Source organism: Mustela erminea, chromosome 6 (genome assembly GCF_009829155.1).
Source record: "Mustela erminea isolate mMusErm1 chromosome 6, mMusErm1.Pri, whole genome shotgun sequence".
NCBI classification, from domain to species: Eukaryota; Metazoa; Chordata; class Mammalia; order Carnivora; family Mustelidae; genus Mustela; species Mustela erminea.
In genome coordinates this window covers 57531074-57543409 of record NC_045619.1, presented here as the reverse complement: position 1 = coordinate 57543409, position 12336 = coordinate 57531074, and the positions used below count along the sequence as shown (strand labels likewise).

General features: G+C 40.8%; 1 protein-coding gene across 2 annotated transcripts in view; it reads left to right on the top strand.

The window, feature by feature from the left end:
• The window catches only part of GUCY2C (guanylate cyclase 2C), a 130871-nt gene that overhangs the window by 49435 nt on the left and 69100 nt on the right, over positions 1-12336 (top strand). For both annotated transcript variants that reach the window (XM_032347404.1, XM_032347403.1), the window contains exon 3: positions 1720-1863. The gene's annotated coding sequence lies outside the window, so the exon portion shown is untranslated. The remainder of the gene's footprint in view (positions 1-1719; positions 1864-12336) is intronic.

Here is a 12336-nt window from a genome sequence, read left to right as displayed (position 1 = left end):
TAAAATTTTCCCAAGAATTCTCACAGTCCCACATTCCCATCATGAGTGTGATTGTATTTTCTTTCCAGACAAATCTACAGCTTTGTACTTTGTTTTGTTGACTTAGCTTCTGCTTCTCTGGGAAAAACCTCACACACTCTTGCTTATTTCACTGGGATGTTGTGGGTGATGGCTGTAAATGGGCTTGGCTTTTTTCTCATGTCTATTTTATACCCTTACTTATCAGGGTCATTTAATCACTGTCTAGATCTCAGAGAATTTAAAAGCCTATAAAGATGTTTGAGACCACAGAGAAAAGAATCTTGGTTCTGAAATACAAAAATAAAATAACTGTAAAGTCAAAACTGATATTTTATATTTTATTCCAGTAGCAAAACTATAAAAGTTCTTTCAAGTTTCAAAAGAAAAATCATATGTGTGCAATGTGCTTCCATTTAGTACACTTGATATGTTGTGTCTTTGGGCAACTGATTTTTTTTTTTTTTTTTTAAATTTATTTGACAGACAGAGATCACAAGTAGGCGGCAGAGAGGCAGGCAGAGAGAGAGAGGGAGGGAGGAGGAAGCAGGCTCCTCTCCGAGCAGAGAGCCCGATGCGGGGCTCGATCCCAGGACCTTGAGATCATGAACCAAGCCGAAGGCAGAGGCTTTAACTCACTGAGCCACCCAGGCGCCCCAGGGGCAACTGATTTTTGCAATCTTAAAGCATTAAGAAGAATTTTTCCCCTCTGATCTTCTTACCACTTTGAATCCAGTCCTATTTCATCAGGCATTTGTTGATGAACAAATCCTTCAAATTTTGCCAAATTTTAAACATTTAACAAATTAATTTTTCCTCCTATATAACATGAAAAGAAATATCTACCACTCTACATTTCAGAACTTGTTTCTTTCTTTCAGATATATCCTGGTTCACTGTAAATATACTTCAGGCAATAAAGAAGTCTATCTACATAAACGTAGTCGATTTTCAAATATTTGCTTTAGGGATAATTTCTAAACCACATCTAGACATATCATCATTTCTTGGACACAACTGAAGTTTCTTTTCACTATCATATTTTTTTTCTAATATAGTGAAGCTGGCATATGCTTAACTATTTCAGTTAAGTTCAGTTAAACACGATTTTAATTGAAGTGAGAGAAGAAATACCTGCTGTGCACAGAAGTGACGCAAAGGGAAGATTAATCAGTTCTGCTGTTTAGAGAAGGGCATTTGGAATAACAATAACCAACAGCTGTTGAGGACCTAGTATGTGATAAGCACTTTATAATACCTTTTTCTAATTTATTTAACCTAAACTTCTCCACACTGGAATCTGCAAAGTTCACAGCAACAGTAGTAAGTTAATTTTTACTTATTGTTGCTCCCATGTTTCTGAAAATTGCTGGGCATGCCTTGCATATTGTCCAGTAAGCCTACTTATGCTGCGTATTCTACAGGTGCACAATGTATGAGGGTCCCTAGTGGGTCCTGGCCTCTGGCAGGTGCAATTTGCTAACACACAGAAGTCCCCACCTGGGTGCTGCCACAGCTCCAGCAGGCCCTGACACAACCATCCAGGATCCCCAGAGTCCCCGAGCGGTGTGTCCATCTTGACCAAGTGTGGAATAGCATCCCTCTCCAGTATGTGACGGAGTCTATTACGGGGCCGCTAGGAAATGATAACTCGGGCTGAATATTCTGCTGTCACATTGATCTTTCACTTTTTCATTCCAGGCCTTTTTCTCCCCTGAACTAAAACATGTATTTATGGGCCGGTGCAGAATCAGATTTGAATAATATGGCCACTAAGCTCTATGGTTCAGTGATGGGCAGTGTCCCTGAGAATGAATTACCCCCAATGTGGCTCTTCAATACCAGGTAAGTGATATTGTTTGGGCCGATCCCATCAATCATCTGGCACAGTGATCCATGTCCAGATTCCAGCAAGGGTCCCCGCTAGGCTTATTGGCTGGAAGAGAAATTTAATTTATTTTAGAAATGAGAAAAACAAGGATCAGCAAATGTAGGTTATCTGCCTGAGCTCATAGGCTTAGGAAATAGCCAAAACAAGATTCAAAATCCAGCCCCAAGTTTTGTGGGTTTGGGGGGGTTTTGTTTAAGAATATCAAACTACTTCCTGGAACTCATGCTCTTCTTTATCTCAGATATACCATTCTGTTTTTTAAATGCTTTTCCTGCCTTTCCAACCACCTGCTAAGGGAGCATCAATAAATAAAACCATCTCTGTTTATGAGGAGTTTACACTTCAGGGAACTGATCACTGTCTTCTTTCCTTCTTTCCCAAGCTATTATTTTAACCCATATAACAATGAGAAAGTACCCCCTCAGCCACCCCAGGGAGGAAAAACAAGAGTAATACCTGACTTCTCTATAGGAAAATACAGCGTTCCTTTTTCAGGACTGACACATCAGCCCAGCTAACCCCTCTTTGGCAGCCTAGGAAATGGACTGTGCCCTTTTTTGTCTGTTGTGTTTGAGGTAAGAGAAGACAAATCAAGCCATTTCTGGAAGGTAGACAACGTGGTTACAGCCGAGAAACACGACTACTACTGACTCCAACATTTACCTCCCGTTCATAGTATACAGACACAGCCACCTGGAGGGAGGAGCTAACCCAAGAGTCACAAGGAAATTGAACAGATTCCTAACTACTCCTGGCAAGTGTGTAACCATCACCTACGCCAGCCCTTCCTGAGCGCCAAGGAATACTGTACAACATGGGCTCGGGAAGGTGGCAGAGGAAACATTGCTCAAGGATTAAATAGAGTTTCTCTTAGGATGGGGTAGGGGGAATACCGCAGGAAAGGACTCTGATAAGGAAAAGAAATGAACTTGTCAGCCTGACCCATCTCAAGCTCTGGTGCTAACTTGGGAGATGCAGCCCTGGTCTGTGATAGTGATTCAGGAATCACCCTACCTTGTGACCTAGATAAGGTTCTTCTGAATCTCATTCCATTCTAGTAGAAAGTCTAAAAATCCTCCCCAGTGTTGTGGTAAATCCTGAAGTCTTGAGTTACCGTGATCATCTCTGACTTCAGACTCCTGCATTGGCAAATCACCCAGACATCCTGTTTCTGTTCTTACCCTGTCAGTCTGGATGCAGATCCAAGCACCTTTCCGTAATTCCCACAAAGCAGATAAGCGGTGGATGGCACAGACTTGACTGAAGTTTTGGGTTTTCAGTTTTAGATTCCCACTAGCATACAGTGATCACAAAGGCAGACATTTGGTCTTGTGTACTATAATGTTGAAAACAACAAGAGAACGCTCAGAGAGAGTCAGCTACATGGATAAAGTGAGGCATCTTGTCTTCAAGGAAAACACAAGCAACTTCTATTTATGTTATACATCTTTGTTCTTACAAGTCTTTAGCCTCATCCCACTAGGCCTTTCTCACTGGCCACTTCTTTCTGTATCACTTCCAGCTGCGAGCCATTCTTCTTGTTCCTCTTCCCATCTCTCCTCCTCACTCCCTTTTTCCTGGATTGGCGCTGGGAAATTCAAACCTTCTGCATTTTATTATAGAAAGCAATTTGTGGGGCACCTGGGTGGCTCAGTGGGTTAAGCCTCTGCCTTCGGCTCAGGTCATAATCTCAGGGTCCTGGGATCAAGCCCCGCATCAGGCTCTCTGCTCAGCAGGGAGCCTGCTTCCTCCTCTCTCTCTGCCTGCCTCTCTGCCTACTTGTGATCTCTGTCTGTCAAATAAATAAATAAAATCTTTAAAAAAAAAAAAAAGAAAAGAAAAGAAAGCAATTTGTATTTCCCTCTAATTCCCATGGTTTACATATCCAAAACCACTTGAGTACTCAGCAGAACCTCTTAGCCTTTTTGCTACCTAATACATCTTGGCATTATGTTATCCTATGTGAACAAGACCAGGAAGTATTTGCTTTGCAGGGAAAAAAAAAAAAAAAAAAAAAATAAGTGAAGGCAGGATGACTTCTGTAAGGGCAGATTATTTTTAGTTTTTTTTTTATGTTATTCCCCAGTGTTTTATAGCAGTCTTGCCACAGCAATTTTCTTAGTAAATTGCTTTCATAACTATTTGTATCAGATTATATAGCATTTAATTGAGGATATAACTTCATAAGTAAACTTGGCAAATTTAGACCCAAATGCAAGGGACATTTTTCATAGCTATTTGTATCAGATTATATAGCATTTAATTGAGGATATAACTTCATAAGTAAACTTGGCAAATTTAGACCCAAATGCAAGGGACCCTTACTAAACAAACAACTTCACTAAAGGGAGCAGAATCATTTGTGACTTCTGGCTCCCGGCATCCAGTGTGTGTTTCATTTAATCTCGTGAGTCTATTTCGTCGTCAGGTGAGAAACACGTCACTGGAGCGCCTGGGTAGCTCAGTCAGTTAAGTGTCTGCCTTGGGCTCAGCTCATGATCCTAGATCACCAGCCCCACATCGGGCTTTCTACTCAGCAGGGAGCCTGCTTCTCCCTTTGCTTGCCCCTCTGCCTGCTTTTGCTTTCTCTCGCTCTCTCTCTCTCTCTCTCTCTGTCAAATCAATAACTAAAACTTAAAAAAAAAAAAGAAAAAAGAAAAGAAATATGTCACTGTTGCCATTTCTTCTCAATAAATTCAGATCAGAACTTCTAATGCTGTACTTACTAGAAAAACGGTCATGTTTTAGTTCCCTTAGTTGGTGAAATTCCTTTCGAAAAACTCATTTTTGCCTCTCTGCTGAGCTAACAAGACAGAGGAAGCCTCGGGCTGCTGTGGAGTGCGGTGGTGCTGGGCTCCTCCAGCCCCGAAGGTGAGAAGGTGGGCTTAGCAGGAAGCCTGTAAGAGAGACCCAGAGTGTTGCTAGAAACAGAGAGTGCCACGGGCAAGCAGCTTATTCCGTTTTCCCTTCCCCTATGGAGTTGTTTCCCTTCTTTTCTCCTGTCTTTGAGAGGTTTTGTTTCCCGTTGGAGTGTATCTTTAACTCTGCCAGCCCCAGTGTTTTATTATTTGCTTTTGACCCTTGAAGCGCTCCCAGCAAACCTGCCTCCCTTTAATTATGATCTACGTGCTAGTGGTTTTAGGATCCAGGAAGGGCTGTTATCTTGGTCTTGCCATTTGGAAATCTTTTCCTGGTTACATGCCGTAATCACAGGATTCCCAGAACCACATGCGCCTGTTTTCATATCTGAATTAAAAGCACTGGACAGTTATCTACCTCATTTTCTCCACCCTAGACATGGCTTACATTCATTTCTAGATCAAATGAACAAAAGCAAAAGGTCTGCTCTTCCTCCTACCATGGGAAGTGGCAAGAGCAACAAGTTAGAAAGCCACTGCTGGGTTCCAGCTTGGCCGCCAGATGCGCAACATATAAAACCGTTGCCTGTAGCAGAGGTTAATCTGCATTGGTATGGCCATGTGCCTCTCTGCAGCCTGGTGTTCCAGTCTTCCTGACGGCCACTAAGCCTCCAGGGAACACCCATTCCTGACCTGACCTTCTGACCTCTACCAGTCACCCACCACCACCTGCCCCACCCATAAAATAATCCCAGCACCTTCAATCTAAATCAAAGCTAAGTTTGGTGAAGTCAGAGACTTCAGGAGACACCATGACTAAAGCTGCCCTATTCCACATCAACCATCCCACCAACATGGGCCTTTTGTGTCCCAACTTCTCCAGCATGTTTCATCCTCATACTAATATGCCATGATCAACAAATGCCTCAATATCTTGATCTCCTTATGGGCTCTTCCCTCAACCTCCTGGCTATGCTGGGATCAGGAGAGGTGCCACCTTAGGGATGGGGTACACACAGGTGCAAAGGCCCTGGTGACATGGTGTATCTTAAACTATAATGTAGGTACATGAGTGTTCAGTTTTTAATTTTTTAATTTGTATATATTCATTGTAGACTATGTCTTAATATGAATTATCTACTTCGTAATTTAACAATTTTTTTTAAAAACCAACCTCTGTTTCTTTGAGGCAACACCAGCCAGCTATGGTACTCTCCATCCCTTTTGGTCAACCCCTGTTGAGTGCTAAAATACTGGTTGTTCTCCCTCATTTATTGTTACATGAATAGATCCTCCCATAACCCTACCTTTTTCTGGTTACCCATCTTTTTCTCCCCTCTGCTTCTGGTAAGAGAAGTGTAAGTTGTGCTTGTTTTCAATAATTGAATACATTTCCAGAACCAGCCCTTCCTTCAGGTTCCTATCTACTATAAAATGATGAGAATCACAACTAGTACCATTCAGTTTTACTAAACCCTTCTACTAAGGTTTGGTTAATTGAGTACCCAGAATGCATTTCTTAATCTACCTGGGATGTACAGTAGAACCAGGTAGGCTAAATCAGGGTAATCAGAGTGTTACATCAGGCAATCACTGTCCTATCCCAAAGGCCTGAAGACTGACTTCTTATCATCACTCTCAGGATCTCTCTCATGACCTAAGGAAGTCCATTCTCCCTGTACGCCCTGCAATGCAGGAAGATTACTTGGTGTGGGGAAAGACCACATACCTGGGGTCAGAATATGGGTGCAGTGTGAGAGTAAAGGAGAAATAGAAGGGAATTTTTCTTTTATGGATGTCTTTTCTTTTACTTGCCTGATTGCTCTGGCTAGGACTTCCAGTGCTATTTTGAAAAGAAGTGGCAAGAGTGGGCATCCTTGCCTTGTACCAGACCTTCAAGGGAAAGATTTCAGGTTTTCCCTGTTAATTATTTTAGCTGTGAGATTTTCATAGATAGCCTTTATTGTGTTACACTTTTCTATTGAGAATTTTAATCATGTACTTTTTTAAAGTAAACTATACCCAGTGTGGGACTATGGAGCGGTGGAGCTTGAATTCACATCCCTGAGATCAAGAGTCACATGTCCTACTGACTGAGCCCCCCAGGAGCCCCAAGAATTGTAATCATGAATCAGTGGACTTTGTCATGTGCTCTTTCTTAATCTAGGGAGATGATCATGGTTTTTTTTTTTTTCCCTTTTATTTGGTAATGTGGTAGATCACATTGATTTGAATATATTGAACTATCCCTCCATATGAGAGATAAATTTCACTTGATCATGGTGTATGGTCCTTTCAATGTGCTATTGAATTCAGTTTGCTAATATTTTATTGAGGATTTTTCATGTCTGTTCATCAGGAATGCTGTCTGTAATTTTCTTTTCTGATCTGTTTATCTGGTTTTGGTATTAACATGATGCTAACTTCATAAAATGAGTCTGGAAGTGTTCTCTCTTTTTCTGTATTTGAAAGAGTTTAAGAAGGATTGATATTCTTCTTTGAATACTTGGTGGAATTTATGCATGAAGGCACCTGGTTCTGGACTTCTTTGTTGAGATTTTCAATTACTGATTCAATCTCCTTATTTGTTATTTGTTTCACGCTTTTCATTTTTTCTTCATTCAGTTTTGGTAGGTTGTATGTTTCTAGAAATTTATGCAACTCTTCTAGGTTACCCAGTTTACTAGTGTGTATAACTGCTTATAATTGTCCCTTCTGATTCTTTTTATTTCTGAGACATCCATTGTAATGTCCACTCTTTCACTTCTTACTTTATTTATATGCATTTTCTCTTTGTTCCTTAGTTAAGGGTTTGTCAGTTTTATCTTTTCAAAAAGCCAATTATTAGTTTTGTCGATTTTTTTCTATTCCCTTTTTGACTTATTTCTCCTCTAATTTTTATTGATGAAGTTCTAGAACCTAGGTGAGGTTCGGTGGGCTGAGGTCCAGAGCCGATGACCAAGAAAGAATTCTTGAGACATCTTTGGTGCAAAATGGTGGTTTATTAAAACACGGGGACAGGACCCGTGGGCAGAAGAGCTGCTGCCCCGGGTTGTGAGGGTAGGCATGTTATATACCTTGCAGTTGGGGGAAGGTGAGGAGAAGGGAGGTTTCAACGGGAGTTTTCATATGCTAAAGAGGGCCTACAAGGTGCCAGGATATCGGAGGCCTACCCGAGGCCTTGCCCTTGCAGGCCTTGCCCTTGCAGGCCTTGCCCTTGCAGGCCTTGCCCTTGCAGCTTGATCAATGTTGTCTTCAGACCAGCTATTAACATTAAGATAGTTGGGAGACTTTGGTGGAATGTCACAATCCTGCTATCAATCGTCTTTGTTAGTGAGATTTAGGACATTTGCAAGCCAAGGGAGACTCCTGTCTAGCAGGATTGTGAGCTCTGCAAGTTAACTATTTGCTTATTGTTCATGGCAGTCAGGGCTGCCTGAGGGATGCTACACATAGGACTGAGGGGGAGCGGATGGAGAAGGGGGTACAAGGCGCCAGCTTTTGCTTTGTCTTCAGCCAGCCCCGTGCTCCTTCATCATTATCACTTCCTTCTGTCTGCTAAATTTGGGTTTAGTTTGTTCTTCTAGTTTCTCGATGTATAAAATTAGATTGTTTATTTGAGATCTTTCTTAATGTAAATGTTTATTGGTATAAATCCCCCTTAATACTGCTTCTGCTCCATCCCATAAGTTTTGGTATGGGTTTGGTTTTCTTTTTTGTCTCAAGATACTCTAAGTTCCTTTGCTTACCACTTTTACCCAAGGGTTGTTTTAGAGTGTGTTGTTTCATTTTCACACATTCATGAATTTTCCATTATTTACTTATTCTCTTTTTAAAATTTTATTTTATTTTATTTTATTTTATTTTTTGCTGTTATTGACATCTAGTTTTATTCCACTGTGGTCAGAAAAAAATTCTTAGACTGGTTTTAATTTTCTTGAAATTGTTAAGACTTGTTTTTTCGATGGAACATTGATATATCCTAGAAAATGAGCTTTGTACACTTAAGAAACATGAATTCTTTGCTATTGGACGGAAAGTTGGTGTATGTCCATTTGGTCTGTAGTATTGTTCAAATCAGCTGTTTTTTCATTGATTTTTTTGTTGGTATTCTATACATTATTGTAAGTGGAATATTGAGGTCCCTTGCTGCTATTAGATTGTTGTCAGTTTGTCAGTTGTTGAGTTTTTCTTTCAGGTGTGTTGGTATTTGCTGTATATATGTAAGTGCTCTTGTGTTGAGTGCATGTGTTTATAATATACTTTCCTATTGAATTAACCCTTTTATCATTGTATAATGTCCTTCTTTGTATAGTTTGTTTGATGTAAGTATAGCCCCCTTCTTTTTCTTGGTTACCATTTGCATGGAATATCTTTTCCTGTTCTTCACTTTCAGCCTATCTGTGTCTTTAAAGTGAATCTCTTGTACATTGCATGGTGATGAGTATTGGTGGGGTTTTTTGATCTGTTCAATCAGGCACTTGTGCCTTTTGTTTAGTGAGCTTAACATATTTACATTTAAAGTAATTCTTAAGAGAGGGAGGCAGACCTAAGAGATTCTTAACTATTAAGAACAAACTGAGGGTGGCTGGATGGGTGGGGGATGGACTAAATGGGTGAGGGGGTTAAGGAGGACACCTGTTGTGATGAGCACTGGGTGTTATATTTAAGCTAATCACTAAATTCTACTCCTTCAACTAATATTATACTATATGTTAAACTAACTAGAATTTAAAAACCTGAAACAAAAAAAAAGTAATTACTGATATGAGAGTATTTATTATTGCCATTTCCTTCTTTGTTTTCTGTTTTTTTGCTCCTGTTTTGTACCTCTCTTCCACTCTTTTCTTCTTTGCTATGTGATTATATTTTTGTAGTGATTTGCTCTTATTTTTTCTTTCTTTTTTTGTATTTATTGACTTTAATTGTATGCAAAATTTTATGCTTTTACTCTCCTATCCCTACATTTTGTGTTCTTATCATGAGTGCTTCTTTTTATAGCATGTACTCATTAAAAACAGGCAGTTCTGTCAGCTGAGGTCAGCACTGGTGAAGACTGCAAGTATCCTTGATACCAAAACTATAGCAGCAAGTTCCGTTAGCCTTCTCTTGCTCTCCTTCTACCCTACAGGGGAGGTCCTGGCCAATGAGATCCCTCTAGGTCCTGGGGTCTGCAGTGCAGGCACCAAGGCACTGGGGAGGGTGGTGCAGTGGCTCCAGTCCCAGTGAGGGTGCACCAACAGGCCCTTCTCTGTACTTCTCAGTACAGCAGTGTGTACTTTAGGCATCTCGGTCAGCTGGAGTTAGTGTCAGCAAACACCACAGAGGACCTTGATGATGAAAACTGCAGGTTTTCTACCAGTGGCAAAGGCTGCTGGCGTCCTCTTGCTCTCCTTTCCCTGCAGTAAAATGTCATGGCCAAGGGGATCCCTCTTGGTGTGGAGCAGGGCCACACTGGAGGATGGAATGACACACATAAAATGCTTGTGTTTTCCTATGGGGCCATCTTGATTTTTTTGATCCACTGGGTTGCTGCAGCTTCTTCATTGCACTCCCAAAGCCTTCCCAGAGCTATTTTTATCTGTGGGCAGTTGTTAATTTTTTTTTCGTGAAGGGATGAGAGCTGGGGCTTCCTAGCCCTCCATCTTGTTGATGTTACATGCTTTAAGTTTGAAACATAAACTTGGCTTGAGTGGTCATCAAGTCAGTGGTGTAAATAATGACATTATTTTGTCAATTGTACTACATCTCTGACTATATTTCCAAACCTCCATTTAGATTCAGATCCTCTTCCCAAAACTCTAGGCTACTCCTCATCTGCACAGGTTCCTTAAAATCAGCATGTCCAAAAACAGATGTCATGATCTTCTTCCTTAAACCTGCTCCTCTTCCAGAATCCTAGAGCTTGCTTAACAGCTTTCCCACCTACCCAGCTGAGCTTATCAGGGGCCACTCTTGACTCCTTCCTCTTTCTAATGCTCCCACATCCAATAAATACCAAGTCTCATCTATTTTACTTCTTAGATATCTCTCTTTTTTTTTTTTCCTTTTGTAGGAAATCTTTTTATTCACACTAAAGAAATTGTCTTTAGTTTTCATATTTAAAACATTTTATTTTTTGAAACAGTGAAAATACATATTAAGAGCATCCTTAAAACTATGTCATATACATTTTAGTTACTTATTTTTTTTTCTCAGCTTGTGTTAGTTTAAATTTAATTAGTTTTTTTTTAATTTATGGTATCTTTATATTATTAACATATAATGTATTATCTGTTTCAGGGGTACAGGTCTGTGATTCATCAGTCTTACACTATACACAGAGCTCACATAACACATACCCTCCCCAGTGTCCATCACGCACCCACCCCATCCCCCACCCCCTCCACTCCAGCAACCCTCAGTTTGCTTCCTGAGATTCTTATGGTTTGTCTGCATCTTTTAGATATCTCTTGAACCCATCTCCACTGCCATTGGCCTCATCCAGGTCTCCTTTACTTCGCATTTGGACCACAAAAACACTGCCCTAATTTACTCCATGTCCCCACTCTCTCTAGGTCATCCTTGTCATGGCAGCCTAAGAGGTCTTTACAAAATTCATCAGATCATGTTCCTTTCTTGACCTTTAGGGTGAACTTCCAGATCCTTAATGGTTTATAGGAAACCCTATGGCCTACCCTTGTCTACTCTACTCTACTGAGAACCTTTTTTTTTTTCTTAAAGATTTTATTTATTTATTTGACAAACAGAGATCACAAGTAGGCAGAGAGGCAGGCAGAGAGAGAGAGGAGGAAGCAGGCTCCCTGCTGAGCAGAGAGCCCGATGTGGGGCTTGATCCCAGGACCCTGAGATCATGACCTGAGCTGAAGGCAGAGGCTTTAACCCACTGAGCCACCCAGGTGCCCCTCCACTGAGAAACTTTATCGCCCCTAGATTCCTAGCTCTCTCTACTCCAAACATGCTGTATTTCTTTCAGTTCCTCGGACATCCATGTTACTTCCCTCTTCTGGCCTTTGCACATGCTGTCCCCCTGCCCTCTATATGCTCCTCCTCTTTCCATTGAGCTAACTCCTGTTCATCCCTTAGGGTTTAACTTAAAGGGCACTTTCTCAGGAAAACTTCCTTGACTTTCTAGAATACGCTGTTAATCTGCCCTGTGTCCCAGAGCACTCTGCCCTTTTTTTCACAGTTGTTTATTCACAATTATTTAATATGTGTCTTCACCACCAGAATGCATGTTCCATGAAGACATTAAAGTACCCACACCACCTGTAGTTGTATAGCTAGTGCCTTGCTAACGCCCAGCACCCAGTCAAGTCTCAGTAAACAGTTGCTGACCAGTGATTGAAACGCAGTTCTTCCTAGTTAAGGATTCAGTTCCGGTGTACAGATATAACCTAAACACCAATAGTCCATGATATTTGTGCTTTCATTTAAGCCCTTTGACCCTTATTTTTCACTTTACACATCTTTTTATGTACATACTAGACTTCTCGCTTCCCCTTTTTCCTCTTCCCAGCGATGTGTCACAAATTGATGTATTTTTATTGGGTGAGGCCCAGGCAATCT